This window comes from Taeniopygia guttata, chromosome 1 (assembly GCF_048771995.1).
Source record: "Taeniopygia guttata chromosome 1, bTaeGut7.mat, whole genome shotgun sequence".
Lineage (NCBI taxonomy): Eukaryota > Metazoa > Chordata > Aves > Passeriformes > Estrildidae > Taeniopygia > Taeniopygia guttata.
The window spans coordinates 22,829,515-22,851,190 of record NC_133024.1 but is presented as its reverse complement, the minus strand read 5'-3'; the positions used below and the strand labels follow the sequence as shown (position 1 = coordinate 22,851,190).

Genomic DNA, 21,676 nt, shown 5'->3' with positions numbered 1-21,676 from the left:
AGTGAAAATTCCGTGGTTAGCTATGAAGAACCCCCACTAGCAAAATATATATATTATTTTTATTATATATAAACAATTTATTAGTTTTTAAATTATTTTAGTAATTTAGCTAAAACTCTATTTTTCAATATTTTTTTATTGGTATTAAAGGATACCAGTAGTCTTAGTTAATCCTGGCATTTTCTTTGGACAGGTTCTTAGGTGGAAAGTCAACACTTGAGAGGAACAAAGAGATCTCATTGACCCTGCAAGGAAGCAGAAAGCCTGACAGGAATGGATTTGAGCACTGTAATCTAAGTGAACCTCTTATAACAGGAATTGGAAACTGTGCCAATCTGGTCCCCAAACCATATTCTGAATTGGTGAAGGAGGGAGGCACCTCTGTCTTTCAGTCTTCAAAATGCTTACTTTTTCCTCAGCCATGTGACAGCCACTGAACATTTTGCTAGTTAACAGTATATGGTACTAGGTCTGCTTTTGGTTCTTTGTTTCTTCAATGCAGCCTGTGGAGAGGTTTTCTGAACATTTTAGTCATTAAAGCCATTTCTAGGTAAAAATATGAAAATGTTATACATGTTTTTCATTAAAAGAAAAAAAGAAACTCTTTAGACTCAACATATTAGAGAACTTACCTCTAACTTTTTCCAAAGTACATTTGAATGACAAACATAAGGGGCAAAACTTTGGTTGTGACATGCATTTGTTTTTATCCCTAAGATAAGTTAAACTACATTTAATGGAAAAAAATTACTTTTTTGAAGCATGGAGTCTTAGAAATCGCTAAGAAATAAAAAGTTATTTTGTGTCCAGCTGTATAATTTGTCTCTCTGAAGCATGTGCCTAGCATGACATTTGAAATACTAATACATTTATTTTTTTGTCACCTGTGCACTGCATGCAAGTGTGTAGGGTTTTGTCTTCCTTCAGATAGGTGTATGTTTATGTATATACAGCATTCCACCCACTTTGCCCACTGAACACCACCTATTTGACTGTTATGGAAACTCAAGGTTTTTTGTGTGCAAATCCCTAAACATACTCATTTCTTTTCTTTACAGCAGCATAAGAAAGAAGTGTTGAGAGCTGCTCTTAACCCTTTTGGAGGCCGAAGTCAAAAGGTAAAACCAAATGCTAGTGTTTGAATTTCTGAAGGTGTTGACATCATAATTGTTTGGAAATGCTGTTTCCTTATCACATCTAAAATGAGATTTCCCACAGGAGAAAAGCAAGGATATGGTAAGAGGAATCAAAACATTATTAGACCTCTTTAAGAGCCACCAGCATATCTGGGCATAAATTATACAGGTAAGCTACAACTGGTAAACTGCAATTATCTGTTTTACTTAATATGAAAACATTGGTGTTGAGAGTCAGTGGGAATTTCAGTAGGATTTAATATTGCTAAGGATTTAATGATTTTTGTCTCACTATTACTTGATAGCTTTTATGATATATAAAGTTTTTTTCAAATTACAGTGAGACAAATCCTGTAGCTCTTTTCTCAGGATAGAGTCCCTCAATGGGAGTTTTGCCTGAGTGAGAACTGAATGAGGTCTAAATAATTAGCAATTAAAATATTCAGTTATTGTGCTACTGTATATAACAAAGCACTGGAGGTATTAAAAATTGCTAATCTCCTTCTTATTAAAATGTTAACTGCTAAACATAATACAGTTTTGCATTTCTATCATTCATTTTTGCAGTTCATTAGTAGAGGTGAAATGTTTGTGACAAATAGTCATTTGAACTTTTAAGGGATTGACTTTGTTTTCCTGGCATTTTAGTTAATATTTCCGACTGAGTTAATTTGCAAGTAGAAGTTTTTGCGTAAGCCGTGGATTTTAGTAAAAACCCAGATCATGAGTAACTTCTCACATGCCATTCATGAGTATTTGCAGAAAAAAGCCAGTGGTAGGCTACTCCTCAGGAGGCAGGGCTGGCCAGTTTGAGTATGTAATTTATGTATGTTTATGGCAGTTTGGGTATGTAATCTATACATTTTGATCAAGCAGCTTCTTGTAATGGACTCTAGTGATAGAATAAGGGTTGTCCAAAGGGTTTACTGGACAATTTTCAGTGAGACACTGGCCTGTGAACAGTTCAGCAACTGGCTAAGGAGCAAAGCTGTGCACCCCAGCCCTGTAAATTAGCACATGAACTCTTTATTACCCTGCTAGTTAATCTAAAGGCCAGACTGTGCTCTCATCCTGCTCCAGAGTGCAAAAGAATGAGTAAGATGCATCTCCTGTCTCCTTCTCCACGTAGCAGCAGAGGAAGTGTGGGAAGGGAGAGTCATATTTGGTGACAGAGAACAGAGTGGTAAGTGAAGGTGGTAAATGGTAGAGGAAGAAGATAAATTTATGAAAGGATTTGGTGACATGTGAATTTCCCACGGGAAGGTGACACCCTCAATGACATTTCCCCCATAGTCACTCCCTGGAGTAGATTTTCTTACTTACTATGCCTAAAGGGTTTTTTTTTTCTGATCTTTCTGTAGAGACATTTAGACCTAGGCATTTAATTGTGCCATATAACTGTTGGCAGTTCAGGCCATGATTCTGCAAGGATTTACACCTGTATTTCACTTACAGCATTATGAGTAATCCTGTTGAAATGCATGAGATTAATTGCAGGACATAAAGTTAGGCATGTATATTTGTCTTCATAGCAAAAGAGGTGTAGTTTAAATTATTTATTTACTTTCTGGTTGGGAAATTATTTTTAAAAATACATAAATACACAGGATTTTCCACTAATTTTGTAGCAATAAAAGAGGAGAATGGATGGTCAAAAAATAAGCTTTCTGCTTGCTCCCCAAAATCACATTTTTGTCATGTTCTCAGCTGTAAAGTATGGGTAAGAATAGGCTGCAATCATTTTCCTTTTTACATACACAATTAACCCTTGAGCTAGAATGAGATGATCATATGACTTATTACAGAGTGAACAGGACACAAATCAAACAGGAAGGCATGTGTACTTGTGTGGACTCTTGTTTGTAATTTCATCAGATTAGTGCGCACCTCAGACATTTTATTTAGTGATAAGATATGCAAATTATTCTGGAGCCAGCAGCAATACCTTCACCTGAAAGTTAAAACTGGCAGAGATTTTTAAGCCAAAGCTCAATAACAACTTGTATTTTAAAGCAACTATTATTAAGATATAGCTACCAACTACAGGCAAGTAAGTGCAGAATAGTTTCCTACTTTCCTTCATACCAGTTTCCTTCCTCTCTTGTTTACCTCCATTGAGGAACAAGGCTGCAAGCTTACCTGTAAATACTGGGTGTAACTATGGGCAACAGTGCAGATGAGCTATAAAGGTCATCTGGAAATTTGTGCAAAGCACAGGAATGCAGTTTGAAAATGGGGAGACCTAAGGTATGAGACATACCAGAGGAGATATCTTCTGTTTCTCCAGATGCCTACATCACATCTTTGTATCTGTGAAGGGATGGGTAGCACAGACTCTTCATTTCAACTGCTTGCTCTGTATTTGGTTTTAGTTTTCTTGCATTTGTGTCCTTAAATCAGAATGTGGTAGTAGAAGCCTGTGGATGCAGTGGAACGTTTGGATGGTAGCCTTGCCGTGAGATCGAGAACTGAAATTCCTCAAAGCTGTAGATGTTTAGCTGCTGGGCTTTTGGTTTTAAGTGTACATGGACTCCTGAGAAAAAGGGTGCCACTGAATATGCAGCCTGGGATTTAAATGTTAGATGTGTTTATTTTTTGAATCCTTGCTCAAGTCAGTGTGCAGTGACTGTAAAGTGATAATCCTGTGTATTTTCCCTAGATTCCTCCTCTTCTCTCTGTGGATGTGTGCTCATAACTATGTCCAAACACTTCCATCTGAAGTTTTACTAGGACCTTCTTGGCTTGTTTTTTTCTTCTTGTTGTTTTTAGTGTGTATACCTAATTAACCAGAAAGCTAACTGGACTGAAAACATCCAACAAAGGGTAATAACTGAAGAGCCTAATTAGAAAGATATGACCTGTCCATAAAATGTGAGTCCTGTTATACATTCTCATGGATCTGGATGCTCTTTGTGAAAAAGCCAAAATACTCAAGTCTTACTGCTTGTATGGATTTGGGCCACTGCAGCAGAACATTTTGTTTACAACAACTAATTCTAGGACCTACTTTGGTGTTGTGGATACTTGACTTCTACCCACTCAAATGGAAGCACTTCAAAATAATTAAAGTAAATGAATTATCCATACACAGAGCAAACCCTTTCAGAGGGAAAGTGAGTTTAAGGAAAGCAAGAATCTGCTTTTCTTTTGGTGTGTTTTTTTTTCTAAACCATGTATTTCAAGGTCTTCTTAAATAAGAAGCCAATGCTTTTGTTGAAACATAAAAAAAAATAAACCTGAATTTTTGGTCGTCTGTTCTGCCATGGCTGATGAAGTTAAATCATTGAAACCTAGGGAAAAAACAGATGAAATTTGTCTTTTCAAGCTGAAGCCTAGGCAGTAGTGTATTGCCACTGTGCAAAATGCTTACTAAGGTAGCACTGGAAGAGATGACAGTGGATGTTGTGGCATGTTCACTTTTAATGCAGTGCTGTAAAAGACTTTGAAAGAGTTGGAAGAGTTTGACGGAATTTTCCTGATAGGCTGTAGGAATTCTCCTGGTTTAGTCTTTCACCTGAATGGATGCACTTTAACCCTTTGTTGCAGTCCTGGGGCCATGGTTGCAGCTCCCAACATTGACACTTGGCCAGTTACCACAAGAATTGATCACTTGCTGCTGTATAGGGAATAGTTGCCTAGATCTGATACCAATAACCTTGTTAATCCTAACAAAATGCATTTAGGTTTGATAAATGTTGATACTGGAATCTGTCATGTTCTTTCAACATCAAGCTTCACAGGAAATCTCTGCTTTCATGAAGAAATCCTCCTTACTTGCATCTCCAGGAGGTGAAATTCAGCTTCTTTCTTATGTTGAAACTACACTTGCTGTTTTTTTTCACTGCTGAATTTAATTCCAGGCATCCAGTAGCATTCCAGAGGGAGAGGGGACCAGCATTGCAGTCTGCACTGCTGTTTCTCTGCTTGTGATGAATAATAGCCCACTGGGCTAGTTCACCATTACACTGACTTTTCCCTGTTCCTTCATAGCTGGTTTGTGCCTGGGGAACATGGCTTACCAGAGCCTGAACCCAAAATTCAGTATTGTGTGTGCATGTGTGTTTATGTTTACCTGCATGCATATCTGTTTGTGTTACCCAGCAGATATTCTAGTAAAACTAACAGTGCCAGGCCAGTGTGCCTGGCTTTAGGTGTAAGTCACAGGTAATATTTTACTCTTCCTCTTTCACTGTTTTTGATAATGAATGTGAAAGGATTGGCCTCTTAAATCAACACACTGGTTTCCTTGTTCAGTGCTTTAAGCGTGGAGTTTCAGGATGCTAAAATTCTCTTTCTTAGAGAACATTTGAATCATGTAGCCTGTGATTCATGTTGATTTGCCATGGGCCATGACCTGATACCTCCTCTATAAAAAAGATAACATCCCTCTTCACTGAGAGTGAAAAAGTGGTGGCAAGAAGTATATGCCAGGGAAGTTCTTTGAGATTCAGAAAAAGATATTTAGCTACCATGGACTTTGATCAGATGTGTGCCCAGGTCAAAGCCAAGAAGAAACTTTCAGTTCTCATTTTCTTCTTCGTCTGAACTGCAGATCATCTGGTAGTATCTGGATGACAGGTGACACTTGCCACTTTTGCCACATAGAACATAACTTGACTTTGAATTCCTTATTCTGTGCCAGTGACTCAGTTTACATTCTTTGGAAAGGATAAATAGCAATTTTGCTGTCCAGATGTCCCATTCAGGTGTCCAGACAGATTAAAGTACTGAGCTTTAATATCTCTGGTGTTTGTTTTGGGAAAGTTAATTTTCTTCAGTGGATAGCTCAGGACAGTGACTTTTTTTGCTTCTTCTCCTGGCTGATTTCTATTCCATTGTCTTTAAAATGGGGAAGACTTGGCTTCCCTGTTTTTCTGTAAAAGTAGAATGTGGCTTGACGAGGAATTAATTGTAAAAGAGAGGGTAAAATCCTCCATCTGGTGGTTCAAGATTTTTTCCAAATGTTATTGTGTCCTGCAAAGTTCAGGAGGTACATCTTTCACTGAGTAGTATGGTGAAATAATTTCCTCCCTCTCTCCTTCTTTCCTTCTCTTTATTTCTCTTATTTTCTCTATTTCTTTCCCTTTCTGTGCTAGTATCTCCCTCTTTGAGTAGATGGACATCTGTTTTCCTGTTAGACCTGAATCAGACATTTGTGTGGGCACACTGTGATGCTGCTGCTGAACACCTTCCAGGTGCTTTTGTTGTTCATTTAGTAAGCCTTCCAGTCAAAGCCAGCCCTTATTATACAGTAGTTTGATGAGCAGAGTAGCATTCCTGCACAACTTCCTGCATAACTCAGGGTTCTCAGCACTGTGAGTCATTAAAAGACCACTTCCTATTCCTCCTGCACCACGAGTGCAATGGCAGACAACAAAATGAGAGACAGCAAGAAGTCAGCAGCTGTGGGAGCTGGACCACTTCTGTGGCAGTAGCACATTTTAGTGCCAAGAAGATGAGATAAACCATTTTGACTCTGAAAAACAGCTTTGGGGCCATTTTAGTCATTCACTTTGGGTCTTTGGAATTAAACTTGTATCATTCTTTCTGATATTAATAGGACTTGGGGGATTATACAGGTCTCTATGCCTTCCAAAGGCACATCTTTGGGATGGCAAAGAGAATTCATGAAAGTAGGCAGAGGCTCTTCTGAGAGAAAAGCAGCTGAAAACTTGTATTTTTTCTGGCAAGAAATCAATATTGAAAAAAGAAAAAAAGAAGCAGGAAATGTTGCTCCTTAGTCACTTATAGAGCATTTAATTACATAAGTTTTTATAAATCTGAGTTGTGGTCAATAACTGCAGAACTTTGATCTGAAACGTTTTCCTTCCTCTGAATTAAAATATCTTTACAATTATGTTTATAGGCACATTTAAATGTTGGGGTTTTTTTATGAGATGGGTCTGCCCCAACATGTCAGTAGCTCTGTCTAAGCTTTCTCTTGTAAGTTATATTTTAACAGTTTGATTGGTAGGTGCCTGAAACACAATGTTCCAATCCCACCTTCCTGGCTGGGCTATAAATGTGAGATGCACTCTTTCCATATAAACTTTCAGCTTCCTTGAGATTCTCTTGGCCACCAGGCTGAATCACTCTCAGGTTATCTCCTCCACCAAGACTGGAGACTCTTATCATGACTTCGGAGGTCATCAAGAAAAAGCATCTTTCCCTTTGCCAGGGCATTATACTGCAGCAGAGATTCATTAATTTAGGGGTAACTGAACTGAACTAGGTCTTGGGAAAAATATTTTTTACCCAAGCAAACACTTTATGTTTGAGAAACAGCTTTTCTTTGGTTATTTTGCAATTAGTTTTAAAAATCTTCATCCTCCCACTATTCTTTGTTATAATTGGTGACTCTGAGCAGAGAGACGTGTGGAGGCAACATTGCAATGTGAAAAACCTAGTTATTATCCAGACTGATCCAAATAAGCAAGCCCACCATCCTCTCAGGCTCTTCAGAAAAGTGTGGAACTTTTTTCCCAAGCAGTTGTCTGGGGTGGAGAGCTGCACAGATTTTTTAAAAATGCCCTCATCCATCCCTCAGAGAGATCTGCTTCCTATAGATTGGAGAGCTGCCTGTGGATTTTTGAGGAGACAGTTGCTCGTGTATGTACACTGAAATCCATGGCCTGGAGGTGATCCTGTTATCTCTAACCCTAGGACTTTGCTTTAGTGAAATAGATTAATGTTCAGTTACCCAAGCTTTGTTTATGCCACTACTGAAAGGCAGCAGCAGGTGAGAAGTAACTTGAATATGCCCTCTCCTGGTGTTGTATTAAGTGCTGTTTTCATTCTCCAGTTAGTTTTCATAATCTAGCCTTTAAATGATGAGTTCTTTAACTTTTTCAGATCCTCAGTCATTCTGTAGAGTTTTAAGATGCTGGACTTTGTATTCAAGAAGTGACATGACCTCTTCTTCTCTCTTCTTGGATACAAAATCTCATCAATTTTCTGAAGAATATATGTGCCTGTAAATAATTTCCATCTCATAATGAAATCCATGTTTATCTGAATATTGATGTCTTAAACAGTAAAAGGAAGAATATATTGAAAAGAGGTATTTTTTCACTTTGAAAACCAGGATCTTTTCTTTCTTCTTATGTAGCTATTAACAGTTTTACAGAATAGTTAAACTTGTGTTTACATTTTCAGATCACATCTTTTTGAACATTGTGTTGAGAGGGAAAAACATCAGTTAAAAAACCACACTTCTCCTTTTTCTTTAACGTCTGGTAATATGAGTGTTAGTGTTAGTTTGGCATATTGTAGGAAAAGTACATATAAGCCTTGAGCTTAGATTTTGAAACCTGTACAGTCAAAGCTATGTACAGTTGATCTGGATATAGCTTTCAGGATTACAGAGTTTAGCCTTTAAATAGAATCTTACTTTACTTCTATTTTGTCAATCAAGTAATCGTAAAATGCGTGGGTTTTAAAAACAAAAAGCGTGATTTAGCAGAAGTTTTTCCTGCTTTTTTGATCAATTTTCTAACCATAGATTTTTTCCTTGAAGTCTTGCCAATGGCAAAACTAAGGAGGGAATGTGTGGACTCATGCAGAGTGCTCACTAGGGCAAAAGAAAAAATAAAACCCCTAAGCTATGTCTGAGGAAATGTCACATTTCTCTGATATGAATGAAATGCAGAACTCGCTTCTTACTGCTTTGAAAAAATCAAATGAAGTAACCTCTCCATTTACAGAACAATTTTTCTCTGTGTTCCACTTCCATTTCTTATTGGAAATCAAACAGCTTTGGTTTTCAGCACTTCTCCTGCAAACTTGGTCCCTTGTGCACACACACAAAACCCCCTGAATCTATGCATCCTAGGGAATCAAAGATTTTGGAATGTACATTTTTTTATAGGTAGTTATAAATATGTATTAAAAATTCCCATTGCATGAATTTCTTTAGGGGATAATAAATGAAATCACAAAAGAAAATTTTATGGCAAAAGGTACTGAAGTAAACTGAAATTTAGATCTTCACATTAGGAAAACTGAAATAACAACATTGTACAGATGCTGAAAACAGGGCAGTGAAGTAGAACTGGGTTTCAATCTGAGGCTTTGCTTTTGACCTCTGCTGGCATGGATTTCTAAGCCAACACTGGTGTCATCTTCAGTTGCCTCAAGAATCTTTTCAGTTATGAAATATATCTGCACATGAAATACAACTGGAAATCTTCATTCGTTTGTACAACTTCAGGGTATTAAATTCTTAACACAGCTTTCAAAGGTAAAAGATCACAGTAACTCTTACAGGAAATATTCAAGTGGATTATCCCTGAAAACTAGGGAACATTATTTTATTTTATTAATTTTATTTTGTTTTAGTTTCTAAGAGGAGAACCTTGAGGAACATCTATGGGCTTTTGGGGGGTTTAAACTTCTTTTCTCCAGTGCACTGCATCCACAAAATGTGAGATGGTAGAACTTTCGCCTTACACAAAGCTGTCATTGTTCCAAGACCATTCTGCTCCCTCTGCATATGTATTGTAGGAGGTGTCTCACTTGCTTGGCTCTCCTGGAGAAGTTTTATAGATTAAAGCACCACAAGTACCCTGCACAGTGGCACTATTAACAGTGTAGAATGAGGTTGGGAGAAAAACTCATATAGAAGCTACACACCTAGGTGCAGTTAGTAAACAGAGATAGTTCCCCTCATTAAGCATAATGAAACCTAATATTGACTGCAAACTGTTACTTACCCTAAACTTCTCTGCAGACATTGTGGAAAAGGGATTAACGCAGCAGATAGGTACACTAATTACTACTTTCTTCACATTAAAGTTACCATCAGCAAGGCCTATATTCATAAATAAAACATAGTAGGGGATGAGAGATTGAGAAATATGTAAATTCATTTGCAGAAAAAAAAAAAAAAAGACCAAATTAAAAAAAGAAAGTTGAGTGATGCTACTGGAAGCAAAATGGCACTCTAGCTAATTACCATGAAAAGTATGATAAATCATGGACGTGTATCCTTGACTTCTGACTGATAGAGCCTGCAGAGTGCAATCTCTCATGCGTAGCTGCCTCTGACTGATTTAAGCCCCTACCACTATCGGGTTTGATGGGAAAGCACAAAAGTGTGTTATTTTATTTCCTTGGGTATTGTTGCTACCTCTTTCTTCCTAGAAATGACTTGCAATTATTGTAAAAATACAGTCTGATTTCTTGTCTGCAGAAGAATTGTTGTTTGATGCAATTGACAAACAAAGGCTCCAAAGATGGTCTACTTATGGTTTAATAGCTGCATTTTCAAATGCAATTGATCTGGTAAATTGAGACAACTATAGAAATATAATAAAATGTCAAGGGAGGGGTTGCTTTTGCTTTTTTATGCTTATTCTCATGGGATAGATCTTGAGTCCCACAGAAAAGATTAAAAGTCAGAAATAGTTTAATTTATGAATTTCTATTTGTTTTCTGTAGAATTTTAAGTGAGTTACATTGTTGCTCTGTGCTTCAGCTTTTTTATCTGTTTCCTCCCAAATTTCATAGTTTTCTACACTTAACAATTGCTGCAAGGGACTGCACACACTTAGGATTATTCAGATGAGAAGGTTGCAGGATGAGGCCATACTATGTCTTATCATGTCAGGGCTGTTACTGCTTAATCCTGTAAATACTTTAAATTTGAATACATAATGGTGGTGTGATTGTTGTTTGTGGGGTATATTCTGTTTTCCTTTTATATCTGTCTGAAGTACTTTTTTGGTTGAGCCATATCAGAATAAAAGTCCCTTTTGCTAGGCTAGCTCACACCAGAAAATCTGAGGAGAGATTTATCCTGAGTTTCCTGAGCAGAGCATTGCCTGAACCACAGGCATAGGAGAAGCTTGAGTACACTAGTATTTAATGTGCAAGGTGGAAATTTACCATCACAGTGGTGTTCTTATTATGTAGATATTTTAACACAAAATTATTATTGGCTTCTACTGAGTATTAGCCCTTAACTTTTTATGAAAAGAAATTCAATCTTTGTAATGCTCACAGTTCCACATTTTGCTGAAAGAAGGGGAGGGAAGAGTGAAGTTGTTAGTTGAACATCTGCAGATAGGTTCTAAGCAGTGAATACCTTGTTTGTTAAATTGTTTAATTTATCTTTTTGGTTGCTTTTTTTTTTTTTTTTTTTCCTAGATACTGATATGTGATATTGATATGATGTATAGGTAGGAATGTGTAGTTCCCAGGTAGGGGTATTATGCTTCAAGAAATAATGCTTAGTAATTAACAGTGATTTCCTGCTCTGATAACCCTTACTCTATACCCTTTTTTTGTGTAGCCAGCTGCAGTGTTTATAGATGTTATGTGCTTTTTGCAGTTTTATTGAGTTTTGACAGCATAGAATTTGAAGAAATATTTCAAAATTGTTTTAGAGCTGCAAATTGCTTTCAAAATTTACATGGCTAAATTCTGCAGTGACTTACACATCATAACAGGTAGTTAGCAAAGCAAAGAGTTGTCTTCTGAGCAACAGTCCAAAATTATTGCTAGATAGTGAAATCACAGGTTAAAGAACAATTTACTAGAGTTAAATACAAATTTAAAGGCTAGTTTGTTGCAGCATTAAGAAAAAATTGTGTGTCTTCTTTTGTTTAGAACTACACATCTGGAGCAAGGAGCTTTCACCTGGAATTAAATTTGAGGACCTATTTGGTGTGTTTGCTTCTTCAGAGAGATTAGGACAACTCAGTTATGGGCTTGTTTCTTCTTTTTTTTTTTTTTTTTACCTGGTTCCCTTCCTTTTCAAAGGGAAGAAAAAAAAAAGGGTCAATGTATAGAAAACAGAGAAGTAGACTTGAGACATGGATGTTATGAGGCTGCATAGCTTATATATTTCTGTTTATGATCAAGGTTCCTGGCCAGACTTCTCCAGACTTATTACCTAAATGTCATGGGGAGTCTTACTCACATTGTGTAACAGTGGACAGCTTAAATCCTGGGCAAGCATTCCTGCATTTGGCCTGTTAGTAAAATATGCATGGTTTTTCAGATTAGAAATTGAAATTGGGAATATCAGTTTTATAGAGAAGCATTGCAAACAAGTTTTTTTGATAAACAATAAACATTAGGAAAACTCTATTACATAAGAAATGAGAATATAAACTCCAACCATGTTTTTTGGGTGGAAATAATTATTCTACTTTGTATGTTAGTATTCTAAAACTAAGCTCTGTTAATTCCCATTTTCTACCCAGCCAGCTGTTGTCCACTGGACACTTAAAGTCCAGTAGACACAATAGTAATTGATCTCTTTGATTTCTTGTCAAACTCATTCCCTCCAGTTCTTCTAAGAGCTCTTAAGCTTCTATCAAAACTATTATCTAAGTAATAACAAACTTGAAACCCAGTCAATGCTGCAAAGCATAGGCCAAATCCCGTAAATTCATACTGAGGCAAAATTTACACTGAAGTCAAAATTATGAACTTTGTCACTTGCAGGATTTCTGTCAGGCAGAAATTCCTGCTTACTTTCTTCCTCTGTAAGGATGACTGAACATGCTTATAGATTGTTAGAAAATCTGGAGACAGATAATATTTTTTTTAATTAAAGCCTATATTTTAGTGAGCATTCTTTTGTGAAGGGAGTGTCTAATTTAAGTAATATTTCTTAAATAATAGTTGAATTAAGTATTTGAAGATTATAATTTTCATTCTTATCAATATCAGGATAGCAGGATCCCATGACTGACTTAAGACAAAATGTCTGAATATGGTCATATTTCTGCCAAGTACAATGTAGAAACAGGAGACCAAGCTTTAAAAGATGGATGAAACTTTTCTTACGAATTTAAGTCATATTCTTTATCAACTGGTTTAAATTTATTTGAATTGGGCAGAATGTGTCTGTTTTAAATACTCTTCCATTTTCTGCTGGGGATGTAATAGGTTTCAAACCTTTATTCAGATACACTCAGGTCTGAGAGAAAGCCCGTTACTTCTCCATCTGAAGTTGTTCCCAGTGGAATGCTCTCTAGAATGACAGTAGTGGAGCTCATATCATTGTCCTTCTATCAGAACGTAACAGCAAAAGTGTGTGGCTGTGAGGACACTTGACCAGCATCTTGGTATTTTCCTAGTAGATACCAGTAGATTCAGTTACTTCTTTTACCATGTTGAATACTAGTGTGTTTTGAAACCTGCAGTTCCTTAGTTCTGTTTCCTATTCATTTTCCTGTTTATTCTTATCATTCCCCCATGAATCATGTTCTCTAAAATCTCTTTCTCTGTTTCCATTTTTCGATAGCTCTACTCTTTTGTGACTAAAGCCCTGAATTTCATTGTCTTTACTCAAGTAAAACACCTCTTGAAGTCAGTCATGGGATTATCTTCCCACATTTTGGCCTTTGCTTGTTGTTTGGTAATAGCATTATATCCATAGCAAACCCTCTGTATTTTGGAACATAGGCTTCAGTCTACCTAAGGCCAGTTGATTATACATTTACCTGTAGAATGAATCTGCTTACTTCCCCATTTGGAAGCTTGTTAGGAAAGTGCATGCTGCTTTAACATGCATATTCTAATAAGTAGGTGGAGAATTAGTTTTTTATCTGATAGGTTATTAAAGACAAAAATGGCAATCTGCTTGTTTAATGTTCAGTAAGATCTCCATGTTGAGTGTCCAGGGGCTGTGAAGTGCTTAAAACAACTTGGGAGCTGAGGAGATAATTATATATGAGGGGAAATACTGGGAAGGGGAAAGAATGCAAATGAAGGCAGGCCAAGATAGATTCAGTGCCACAGACTAACTCCCTATTTACCTCTCCCTCAAATACACAGACAATACCTTCAATATCCTATGTGAGTTAGTGAACATTTTGCTGCATCTAAAATGTAGATGCATTGCTTTTACTGGATATCCAATAGACGTCTTTGGAGTCCCTGGTTACACTTCTTTTGTGTTGGGGACAAAGTAGGAAATGTTGTTTCATTGGAGAAGAAGGATTTTATTTGGGTGTTGAAATTTTATATTAAGATTATTACTTTCTGCAGTGAAAATGGAACATATGAAACTTTTACACAAAAGGTATAAACTATGAATGTCAGGTTATTGTAAGAGATAGTCCAAACTAAATGCAGTTGTCCATAATTAGTCCATTTCTCTCTTTACTGAAACAAAAAAACCCCAAAAAACCAAAATAAAGCAAAAACAAAAAACCCCCAACAAAACCCTGACCACTTTCTCTCCTATCAAAACTGGAGACTTTCTATGTCTGCATCTCTGATGTGCTGTTAGGCTGTAGCAGAATGCTTACAAATGAAAGTGTTCTTACCCCTCTTTCCCTTAACATCTACTATTGGCAGTGGGACTTGGGTTTCTCAGTTAAAAGAATTTTTGTCTTCTCCAGTTGCCTGTTCTTCTGCATGTCAGATCCATTACATTTTTGATGCAGTGGATTATGGTGCTTTAAGGACATAGAGTAGCTACTACATGCCTATGAGTTAACAAAATTTAAGTATTTAAATCACATAGGAAAATGAAAAGAGGTTTTTCCTGTGTTTGGAATGACTAGTAGCTTTACAGCCTTCAAACTGAGCATGGAATGACCAATTGACCCTTCCACTCTGTATGTTGACTGGTGACTATAAATGAGAAGTCTTTCCACCCCTGCCATGAGGTTATGAGACATGACTATGTAGTAATTAATGCCACTGTATAATTTTATATCTGCTACAGAAATATAATATCAAGATGCTCAGATGGCATCAATTGGCTTAGCTCCACTGAAGGCAACAAAATGCGATGCCAGCTTATACCAGCTGAGGATCTGGCCCACAGTTAAAAGGAAAAAAGGGACAGGCTGCCAATATGGCAGGGAACATATTGAGATTTATGGTAGTGACTTAATCAGTAAAAAGTTCTGCTTGAAGTGGTTGTCTCTTTTCACATTCCCATTAGTCACTTGAGCTGGAGATATTTGAAGCTCTAGCACAGCCTCTGTGGGTACATTTGTGTTCTTGCACTCCATTCCACACTCAATGCTCTTAAATATCTGAAAGCATCCCCCATCACTCCTGTTCTTCTAGCTGGCAATCTCTCTTCAGACATCTACACAGATTCTAGGCCATATATATTTTTCTATGTCATTTGAATTTGGATGACTGTGTTTTTTCCTTTTTGCTGTATTTCTGGTGTTGCTTTCTTAATCACACCTCAAAATAGGAGAAATTTCATTTCTTTTGTAATTCCTATCTAGCTGTCCTGTTTGCATTTAAGTATTATGTTAATCTTGATAAGAATAAAAAAAAATCCATTTTGCTGCCTTTGTATTCAACTATGTATGTCATTTTTTTACTTGGAGATAAGGTGACTGTACCTAATGTAATACCTGTACATTTTTATCTGTTATAAATATGATTGAATCATTTGAAGGATAGAAATTCTCTTGTCTGTATTACAAAGTCAGTGAATGAAATACTTATGAAAGATGAAATGGCTGTAGAATCTCCCCAACTTTTTTCTCCCTCAGTAATACAACTTTTGTAGCATTTGGTTTATAGTGAGTGCTGTCTCTAAACTTGTGAGCCATCCCCAGTTCTGATATCTTGTTTTTGATTGTTAACAATGTTCAGAGAATATAGCCTTAACAATGCCCAGAGAATATAATCTTTTGGGCTTGGCAATTTCCATGCTTGGTCCCATTTGTAATGTAGGTTATTGAGGAAGCTCTCTGATCCCATCTTGTAATTCAGAGTTGAGAAAACACTTATTTTCTGCACTGAAATACCTGCCTTGAAAATGTAACAAACTGATTGGTGACTTGGAATTGGACCTACAATATTATGTCCTGACACTTTTGGATCACACCCTACAAATACATTTTTAAGCAGGATAAACTTTCAGAAGTAGAGGTATTTGAATATCTAAAGACTGCAAAGTTTGTTGAGTTTTATACATGTAATGAATTTTCTATGCTGTGGTCTAAAAGTACAGAAAAATAAACTAATCATTAAAACCTCTCCAGATACAAAGCTCAGTTTTTTAAGAAGTTTCAAAGGATGCTTTGAATGACACTCAGTCTTTTACCATGATATATTTTCCTGCACTTCAAAGTAAGAGTGAGTCTTCTGTGGCATTTGTATCATGTAAGTACTGAAAAGAGTACTGGGGAGGGAGGACATAGTGTTAACCTCTTTTTCTTTTAGTTTGCTGATTATTGTGGGTTTCAAAGAATCCAGTGCTACCTCAGCTGGAAGACTGTTGCCTGTTTTAGGAAAAAAATAGAGGACCCAGTCCGTCTTTTACTGATGAAGTCCTTGAAAATATTTGTGTTCAACCAACAGCTGGAAGTTTAAACTTAAGCATGTAATATCTTCAAATCCCATGTGCTAGTAATTGTAAACAGTACATATAAACTCTTGAATATATTGTAAAGTACTTATGGGAAAGGTATGAGTTGTATTAAAATATTGCAACAAATGTTTAAAGCAGTATTTATTCTTATATTCTCAGTGAGCTTTTTTAGAAATTGCATGTGTTTTACAAGTTTCCAAATTACATCCATTTTAAGAAGAATCTTAGAGTGGTTTTATGAAATATCATTGTCCCCATTTGATAGATGGGGAAACAGAAACACGGAACAGTTAAGTAATCTTCTCAAGGTTGTAGGATAATTCATGGCTAAAATAGGGACAGATTCTTTCTTGGCATTGAGTGTTTCATGCACTATTCTGCTGCTTCTCTCTGTTAAAGAATGCTACAGTACCTTTATGATACATTTTAAAAAGAAATGCAACCTGTGATCTCATGTTTACAGGTCTGTTTGAAAACCCTTTCTTTGGCTGTACATCTTCATCTTCTATCCTGACGTCTCATCAAAATTAAAATTTTCATACACACAAACCCCAAAACAGAGTGGAAGACTAAATGTCATCTTTGGCTTGCCTGGGATTATATTCAAAACCAGAGGGCAGAATCTAGCTAAGAAATACAGAATTTATATTCTTATAATTGTACTTTAATGCTTCAATAATTTTTTCCTGTATATTGGACCAGAACAGAAGGTTAGTAGGAGATAGATGTCCCCAGTTATAAATAATTGTGACAACAACTAACAGTACAGTGCACTTGAAAGAACTGTTATGTCTTGCTGTAAAATGCTTCCTAACTACAAAAATGACAGCCTGCATGGTGCTGTGGATGGAGGGCAGCTTGTACTGCTATTCAGAATAATAATATTAGCTTGTATCTGCTTAGAATATCCCAGAGTTTTGTAAATATATCTTAGAAAGTAATTCAGTGTTTCTTATTCTGGTATTATGTAGGAGTGCAAGAAATTTGAAGTCAGATTATAGTACTTCTGCAGCACGATGTATAATTGATATTCTTTAAAATTACAGTAGCTTTTACCTTACAAGCACAGTGTTGATGCTACACTTCGTGGTCTGGCTGGCACCAGTGGAGACTGTGGTTAATCCAGTTTCTTATTTTACATAAGTCACTGCAGGAAAGGATACATTCTTTTTTCAGGCTCCTCAAAGCTTTGCTGAGGTACACATACTTGATGTAATTTGAAGGAAAGTTTAACTTTACAGAAAGCATAGCTTCATCCTACAATCATTGCCAAAACAGTGAATCCTGGCCTGTTCCATAATGTCAAGGATCCTTACTTGGTTTAAAGAGAGTTTATTGAATCGCTGTTGTCATTAAACTTTATTGCACACTTTCTGTTCTTGGACAACCTAAGAAATGTCTTCCCCTGCTACTAAGCCATTAGAAGCAAATCTGACCTGCATTTACGTTTGAGTCCTTCCTACATGCTCTCATCATTCTCATGCCAATGTCAGCCTTAGGAAAGACTTTCTCCAGTGAATGGAAGGACACAGTTTCCCCTGCCACTGGAGGCTGTGCTATAACATCTGGTGACAAGTAGCATCATGTGCATATATTCCTGGGGTTATTTGTCACCTTCAGCCCCCCCAGCTGAATAGATCTGCATGTGGAACAATTGAATGAATAGGTGGTATCTTTTCAGATTTTTCTCTTTTAGATGGGATAAGTTCCTGCGGTAGCCACCTCTTTATCAGAGGGTTGTGTTTATTTGCCAAGTATTGGGATGAATTGAGTATTGTTAGTATGATTCCTGTACTGTGTTCCAATAGAAACGTCTTACTTCCACATCTGTGAAACTGGAGGTGCATAAAGGGGAATCCAAAGCTTGTCAGTATCTGTCAGCTGCAGATCTAGGAAACAGAAATGCATCATGTCAGGCACAGAGAGGGAAGGATATACCCTGCACTTAACATGGAGAAACATGAAGTAGCTTGTGTTGCTGTCTAAATATTTTGGAACTAATCAGATGAATTAAGCTGAAGTGGTAGCCAGTAATATGCTTTCTTGGACCTTCATTACTGTATAAGCTGTCTGAAGTCTATGCAGAAAAAATAGGTAAAAAGCTTTACTAACTGGCTTTTTTTTTTCCTGAAATAATTGGTCTATCAACTCAAGAAGAAAGTAGCTTTAGAAAAGCTGAGAAATGAACCTGTGTTGTAAATTTCTGTAGCATTTATAGCCTTTTATTCTCTAGCCTCTTGCCTTTACTAGAATTATTCATTGTTCCTCTTACTGAAAGTAACTTAAGTCTTAGTTCATGAGCTAATCTTCTAGTAGAGCTAGAAGAACCTTCTGCTCTTACTGCTGAGCACAGCTCTGACAGCAGATAACCAAACCTCAACCACATAGGCCTTTTTCTGCTGGGGGATGTTCAGCAGCACATTGAGGTTATTGGGTTATTTAATGCCCTTTCCCCATCAGCTCCAAAAACATGTAGGATACTTTAATATTCATCACTGGAGAAACTCTGATGATTAGGATACTTTATCTTTCACTACTAGGAGCTTTTTAGAGTTAACACATTACAGTGGAAGCTAAGACAGCACAAGAAAACTTGTTAGATAGAGCCAATGCTTCTGTCTCCTGGTTGTACAGATGTCATTGGACAACCAAATAACAGAAGCGTCATGACGAGTAATTCCGATTCAGGTTTAGATGAATACATCAAACCACATAGTGCTGGATAAGACACCTCTAGAATTTGCAATATTCATCTAGTGCCTAGCCCATGGCAATACTATTCACAATAATTATATGCTACCGCCAGCTATCTCGTGGATTAGTTTAGGAAGAGAGCAGTTGCTTTGCCCAGGGAAATTTAGATTAGATGTAAAATTGGATTTTTCATAAGGCCTTGTTTTTACCTAGCTACGAATGTTTCCTTAGCACAAGTGAAAACTTTACACATTTTAGCTCAAACTGTACTCTACTAAGCCTCCCACATTTATACCCATCTTCTTGGCAGTCATCCCAAAATATGTTTGGGTTGAAGCATTACACATTACATTTGGTGAAGCTTTAGCATTCCCTGTTGCTCACATCAATCCTTATTTCTGTTTGCTCTTGTAATTTACAGTTAATGAAAATTCTAAGTTTACCTTTGTTTTTGTTGGCGTCTGTGCAAGAGAACCCTTTAGCCTTTTCAGCCTCATATCCAAGTGAAAAGCTGGATCCAAAAGGGAAGGTAAAACCTATCTGAGTGCTTCCAGTTTAGACAGAAGCCCTTAGCATGCATGTCAGCATTGTAACATTACATTTCTGAAGGAACAGCAGAAGAGCCTTGCTCAAGGCTTGCCCAGTTCCTGGGCTTGTGAGTGGGCTTGCAAGGAACAGGTAGAGCAGCTGATCCCAGCATGAGAACACCAGAACTCAGAAGCCATCTGGTTAATGGCCTTAACCAGTTCCCGCTCCTCTTCAATACAGGCGAGATTCTGCCTGAAATTAACAGGAATTTGCCTGATTACCAGTGTGGGAACGTGGCTAGTAACAAACTTGTACTGATGACCTTAACACAGCGTAGGCAATATTGACAAAACAAACCATTCTGGAGTTAGTGCCATCTTTTCTAATGAGCCTGCTAAAAGTTGACTCACAGATTTTCAGTTCAGGAGATACAATTTGTGTTTACCTACGGTACCACCTATGCACTGAGCTGTGTATGTACAAGGTCATAATGTTAAGCAATGAGCTGTAAACAGATGGTACATGTAGAATTTCTGTACATACACACAATTAGATAATGTACGTGATTGGTATTATGCTTTTTAAGCCACTTATTTGAAAGACAGTTTTGTGCATTAAGAATTCCTCTGCAGCTATCAAATTATTCTAAAAGTAAGCTTTGAAATACACCCTTTTCATTTATTTTTGGAGCTCATTACACGTTCTGAATCATTGCTTGTTCAGAAATGTTACCTCCTAAATTAACAAAATATTTTGCAGGTGAGAAACACTGACAAATTTTAAAAAATGTGTAACCAGAATTATAATATCGTTGCATATTTCTGGGAAAAGCAGGTTTCATGAAGGCAAGCCTGACTAAGCCTTCCTGCTTCTGCTTATGGTGGTATGTACAACCTGTTTTTCACGGGTCATCAAAGTGTTGAATTATCACCAGGAACTCTGATTGCATTTTGGAAGTTCATTTCCTGCTTTCTGCTTCTCCTTGTGTGGCTGTTGCAGAGGCTGTGCAGCCTGATGTGGAAGAAAAGCACTGTTTGCACCTGTTTAAAATCTCTAGTGCTTTGTGTGGTTCCTGGGCAACAGGCAGGAATCCTGAAAAGCTAGGCTGCACTTGCTCAATTGTTGCTGGCAGCTGTGACTTTGAGAGAGCACAGAGCAGCTCGTTAGCAGGTTGCTTGTGTTGTGTGACATGCACCAAGCATGTCAAACTCTGAGCTGAGCTTGCTGCCTGCAGTGGAGGCTGGGTTGCCTGGGGTTGCAGACTTGGCCAAGGAAAGCATTATAGGGATGTAAGGTGAGTTCCTAGTTGGTAAAGGGACAGGGAGGTGAGACAAGGAGTTGTGAATTGGTGCTTTCTGATTAGTAACAGGGAATGGTGGCACACAGGTTCTCTGCTCCAATGGGTGCTGTTTTCCTCCAGCAATTTTGTTCTTTCAGAGTGTGTTTGCAATGGTGGGACATAGAAATGCAGGGGGTAAGATGAATTTGAGTGTGCAAGTGTGCACATAGACACATGCATACATTATATGTGCATTACAAGAGGGAAATACAAGATAACTTCATTGGATAATTTTATATTTCATTATGAGCTTTGATTTCTGGGTCTTTTTTACCTTGAGGGATCAGGATCAAATCAATCCTTACAACCTTGATCTTAGCCTATTTAGGCGGCATCCAAGCAGCAGATGCCGTCACACTGTTTGACTGGCAATTTCAGACCATTTAATCTTCATATCTACTCAGTTTGTGCCTCTTGGCTCAATAAAGCATCTCTTTGCTCTTGTAAAAGGAGTTAGTATGTGATAAATCTAGTTAAACAAACCACAAAGCTACAGCATCCTTACAATCTGTTGAAATCTGCATCATGAGATAGGAACAGATCTGCCATTGTCTTGAGATCTGTTTACACTGTATGCAGTTTTAATCAAGAAGGAGTGATCTATGGACTGATCTCTTTTCTGCAGTCCCAGAAAATCTCCTTTAGACACATAATGCTAATATTGACAATGGAAAT

At 37.2% G+C, this 21,676-nt stretch overlaps 1 protein-coding gene across 16 annotated transcripts in view; it reads left to right on the top strand.

The window, feature by feature from the left end:
* Positions 1–21,676, top strand: part of ZBTB20 (zinc finger and BTB domain containing 20) — a 501,814-nt gene that overhangs the window by 86,095 nt on the left and 394,043 nt on the right. For 14 of the 16 annotated variants that reach the window (XR_012054410.1, XR_012054412.1, XR_012054413.1 and 11 more), the window contains exon 2: positions 1,059–1,118. The gene's annotated coding sequence lies outside the window, so the exon portion shown is untranslated. Of the gene's footprint in view, positions 1–1,058; positions 1,119–1,218; positions 1,306–21,676 lie in introns of all 16 variants that reach the window. The other 2 variants (XM_072925264.1, XM_072925281.1) reach the window with 2 other exon arrangements.